The sequence below is a fragment of the Physeter macrocephalus genome, chromosome 5 (assembly GCF_002837175.3).
Source record: "Physeter macrocephalus isolate SW-GA chromosome 5, ASM283717v5, whole genome shotgun sequence".
Classification (NCBI taxonomy): Eukaryota; Metazoa; Chordata; class Mammalia; order Artiodactyla; family Physeteridae; genus Physeter; species Physeter macrocephalus.
In genome coordinates this window covers 70,902,641-70,908,005 of record NC_041218.1, presented here as the reverse complement: position 1 = coordinate 70,908,005, position 5,365 = coordinate 70,902,641, and the positions used below count along the sequence as shown (strand labels likewise).

The 5,365-nt window shown below is 38.5% G+C and overlaps 1 protein-coding gene across 3 annotated transcripts in view; it reads left to right on the top strand.

The window, feature by feature from the left end:
• The window catches only part of CRPPA (CDP-L-ribitol pyrophosphorylase A), a 466,682-nt gene that overhangs the window by 440,092 nt on the left and 21,225 nt on the right, over nucleotides 1-5,365 (top strand). The window contains exon 17 of one of the 3 annotated variants that reach the window (XM_055085022.1): nucleotides 5,052-5,163. The exons of the other annotated variants lie outside the window; for them this stretch is intronic. The gene's annotated coding sequence lies outside the window, so the exon portion shown is untranslated. The remainder of the gene's footprint in view (nucleotides 1-5,051; nucleotides 5,164-5,365) is intronic. 3 annotated transcript variants of the gene reach the window in all.

Sequence of the window (5,365 nt, the reverse complement as noted above, 5' to 3'; positions counted from 1 at the left end):
AAAAGAGTCATGTACCAAATTGTTCATTGCAGCTCTATTTACGATAGCCAGGACATGGAAGCAACCTAAGTGTCCATCAACAGATGAATGGATAAAGACGATGTGGCACATATATACAATGGAATATTACTCAGCCATAAAACGAAATGAAACTGAGTTATTTGTAATGAGGTGGATAGACCTGGAGTCTGTCATACAGAGTGAAGTAAGTCAGAAGGAGCAAAACAAATACCGTATGCTAACATATATATGGAATCTAAGAAAAAAAAATGTCATGAAAAGATTAGTGGTTTGACGGGAATAAACCACAGACCTACTAGAGCATGGACTTGAGGATATGGGGAGGGGGAAGGGTAAGCTGTGACAAAGTGAGAGAGTGGCAGGGACATATACACACTACCAAATGTAAACTAGATAGCTAGTGGGAAGCTGCCGCATAGCACAGTGAGATCACCTCTGTGCTTTGTGACCACCTAGCGGGGTAGGATTGGGAGGGTGAGAGAGAGGATGACCCAAGAGGGAAGAGATATGGGAACATATGTATATGTATAACTGATTCACTTTGTTGTAAAGGAGAAACTAACACACTATTGTAAAATAGTTATACTCCAATAAAGATGTTAAAAAAAGAAAAACAAAAAACCAAAGTATGAGCTCTGTTGGTGAAATGTATGAATATCCACAGCACATGAGATGAATAATGGCTATTTTGTGAATTCAGGTGCTGTTTTGCTGCCAATGAACTTTGTAGAAAAAGGAGCTTTATGGATTTCAGGATGGGAGATCACAGATTGTGGACCTGCATATCTCCTTGGGAGTAATACACTTTTGATCATGTTTGGACTAGTGGGAATGGGTGAAATTGTTCAGGTAGGAAAGTGAATTAGAGAAGAAATGTTAGTGGACAAAAACTAAGGAAAATTATCATTTAAAGGAAATTTATCCCTTGAAGGAAATCCAGAGGGAAAAGCCTGAAATACTAGAGTGGACATTTAAGAAGGAAATGTCAACTAGATCAAATATGACAGACTGAGCCAACAAACAGCCATGTGAACAAGGAAATATAAGGCGTTTATAAATACTGTGACGAAAGAAAAACAGGATAGCATGGTTAGAAGTGCCCAGGAGGCTGTCTTAGGATGGGTGGTCAGGAAGGCCTGTGAGGGTTACCATGTAAGCCAAAGCCTGAGGGTCATAAAAGAGCGTGCTGGAGAGAGAAGGCTGGTCTAGGCAGGGGTTCCGAAAATTTATGCCATGAACGAGAGCTCTGTGGAATTTTGTAGAAGCTTATGGATTCCTTCTCAGAAAAATATTTATAAATACATAACATGAAATATATAGAACTATAAAGGGAATCAACTGTATCGAAACATTACATCAAATATGTAAAAAAAATCATGAATTTTTGATGCAGTAATATACGTACTTGTAAACTATCAAAACTAAGAGCTCACAGGCAGATCTGTAACTCACAATATTAAAATGATTAAGTAAAGAAACAATAGTTCAAGATATATGGAATAACTGTAATGTGACATGAAAATATCCATGATTTCTATTAATGAAAAAGTAACAGGTATTGCTAACACAACTGTGGAACATAATGAAAGAAAATGCTTAATTAAGAGGTAAAATTTTTCCTATCCACGTTTGTATACCCCTGGTCCAAGGCAAAGTTTGGCCATGGTAGAAATTTAAATATATTTTTAGGAAAAGTGTGGATAGAACGAATCTAAAAATGAAGCACAAAACTCTGAATTCTGCACCCATCATCTTCAGCACTTAGGATAATGTTCCAACACATTTTCTGGGTGACCTGGTAGGCTCCCAGTTTTTTGTGGGGCTCAAAGGAAGAAAGGGCATGATGTGGTACAAGCACCTGCCACTCGAGCCATACTGTACTGTGGTACCATATATATCTGTGATGGGATAATCAAAGCATAGACTACGGTACCTGCGGTGGGAGTATTCAAACATAGATCCATGGGTCCTGCAACAGGCCATACAATTTGTTGCAAAGAAATACACAACTACTAAAAATACACCTACTGCATACCTCCTGGTATGAAACTGGGCCTTGGTAGGAATGGAGCTTCTGACCCTGTGACATCAAGTGACCAGCATCCAGAGGTGGCCATCATGAACTTAGTCCTCTCAGATTACTGAGTTAATATGGCCAGGTGGACCCAGCAGTCATTGTAAGATGGAATTAATACATTCAGAGTCAGGCATAAGCAGGGACAGAGAAAAAAGGAAATGCATAAACAGGTGGCCCAGACCCACCGTCACATTATCTAGCACTGTTTCACCAGCAGATTTCCCCCAAGTCACACCTATGGCAGCATTGAAGGTCCCTTATAACCAGCTGATGGAGAAGAATATTCCTCAGTAATGGGTTCACTAAAGGGTTGGTATGTTATGTTGGTGTTAGTTGAAAATGGATGGCTGATTCACTGCAGTTCAATCCAGGGGTTTCCCTGAAAGGAAATTGTATAGGCAAACTCTCCCAATAGGCAGAGCTCAGAGTGGTGGATTTAGCATCCACTTTGTGTGGAAACAGAAATAGCCCAAGGGCACATGACCTCAAGGACAGTGGTAAATAGCCCAGCTGACTGGTCAGGGGCATAGAGAAGTAAGAATGGAAAATTAGGGACTAGGAGGTCTGGAGAAGTGACGTGTATTTGGACCTATGGAATAAGTGCAAAATGTGACAATCTTAAGTTCCTGTCAATGTCCATCAGAGAATACACACACTGTCCACAAAAGAGGTATTAACCAAGTTGATAGAGAGGCTTGGCCAGTAGACATCAGCCAGCCTCCATCATTGTTCACTCTAGTGCTGGCACAATGGATACATGAAGAGTGAAGTCATGGAGACTATGCATGGGCTCCCACTCACCAATGCTATTCTAGTGACTGCCCTTGCTAAACGCCCAAATTGTCAGCAAAGAGATCAATCCTTGACCCTATTACAGCACTGTATTCTGAAGAGTCCGATCAGCTTCTTGTTTGACTACGTTGGATCCTTCCACTCTGAAAGGAGCAGCAACTCATCTTGACTGTAATTGACACACACGCTTGGTAAGGGATCGACTTGCATGCTGGCAAAGCCTGTCTGGACCCAGTATCTGAGGATTTACAGAGTGTTTTATTCACTGACACATAATACCAAATAATTTAATAATTACATCAGAGGAGATATGGCAGTGGAAACAAGACCAAGGGATCCACTGGTTCTTTCCCATACAAGACCAGAAAGAAGCCACTAGCTCGGCAGCACAGTAGTTTGACCTCTTAAAGACACAGCTGAGGCACAAGTTTGAAAATGATACCCTGCAAGAATAATCCTCCAGGACTGCATCATCCTCAGGACTGAGTGTACACTCTAAATCAAGTACCATCATCTGATGTTTTGTCTTTAAGTAGAGTACATGAATCTGGGAACCAAGTGGTGGAAATAGCAGCCATATCAATTACCATCACTCCCAGTGACATACTTGGGGAACTTGTGCTTCTCATTGCCACAAATTTAGGTTCTGTGGATTGAGAGGTGCTAGTTCCGAAAGGAGAACACTTCCACCAATGGACACAAAGTTAGTCCCACTGCACTCTATGCTACAGCTATTAATCTGTTACTTCAGGCTCCTATGCTAAAGACTATGAGGAAAGCAAATGAGTCACCATAGTGGCAGGGGTGATTGACATCAATCTTTAAGGAAAGGTAGGGCTTTGCTACAAGAGGGATCAGAAAGTATTGGGCTTATTCTGAGGTTATTCAGTGGGTCATCTTTTGGAGAGTAATTAATACTCTCATCCCCTCCTCCACCACCTGTTTTAGATGCCCCTCACCCTCAACTAGTAGTTCTCTTGGTCTAGGTTTGTCTCCTAGTGGGGTGATCCAGACCCTTATACTTGTGGGATTTGAGAGGAGAAATTTTTACTCTGTGGTTAAGGAGGACAGATCATCTACAGAGTGAATCATGTAGGTTTAAGAATGTAAACATCTACGACAATCTCTGGGTGAAACGGGAATCAGCATAAAGATTGCTCTGTCCAATGTCATGTTTGTAATGGCATTTATTAGTAGAGTTAGGCCATTTTATTTTTTTTCTGGTAATCATTTCTAGCCAAGGAAGAATAACAGAGAACTTAACTGGCTCGAGTAAACCAGAGATAGAACTTGATCATCTAAAAAGTACAACATAAGGATATTCAAGGGGCAAGGAATTTGAGGATGGTATTAGGACAAATCATGCATCCTAGTTTTGGAGGGAAGAATATAAATATAGATTGGCAATGAACATATAAAAGAGATCAAGGAACTAAAAATCGATGACGTGTTGAACTACATAAGGGACTATTAACTAGTAAAATAATTAAAAGTTGTCACCAGAAAATATAAAGAAATGAGACAGAATATTTGCACAAGAGATAAGGGACAAAAACGATGACAGAAAAAGCACCTTAGGGTGCTTAATAAAATACATGATGTGACATTTATGTTAGTTCTTGATGATAAGGTAAATAAGATAAATTGCTTTGTATTATTGATATTAGAAGTAATTTTGGTTTGAACTACTCTATTTTGTGTGTAGTCTAAGTCAGATAAATGCACTGGGAACATAATGAATTTTTGGTCTTCTATACATTTTTTTTTAAATCAAGACAGGTGAGATGGTCTTAATAATGAACCATGTCTCAGAGTTTCACTGACCATGATAAAATTTGTTCAACTATGACAACACGGTCCCTCCTGCTAGAATGCTTCAGGTTTGGTTTTCTTAATTTAAAATATATCCTCTGCTTTGGTCAAGGGAGATCAGTTACTTTCCATAGAGTTTGTCTCCACATATGATAGAAACAATTACTGAAATAAATCACATAATATTCTCCAAACTGTCAAATGACAGCATTAAAAAAAAGAGTTGTTTCTTATAAGTTTCCAAGTAACCATAAGATAAAATGATGCAATCTGCATTTCAGATCGATGTCATAAATTAATGAGGTTATTGTGAGGAATATCCTAAATAAATGTGTGTGTTTTTTTCTAGGTCAATAGTAGGACATCACAATTTTATACACTGATTTGTGTTCCCCATAGCAAAGTCTTGCTTTTTTTTTCAACTGAAGTATAATTGACACACAGCATTCTATTAGTTTCAGGTATATATCATGATTTGATATTTTTATATGTTGCAAAATTATCACCACCATAAGTATATGTAACATCTGTCACCATACTTAGTTACAGAATTTTCTTTTAAGATAAGAACTATTTTTTTAATGTATTTTTTTAAAACATCTTTATTGGAGTATAATTGCTTTACAATGATGTGTTAGTTTCTGCTTTATAACAAAGTGAATC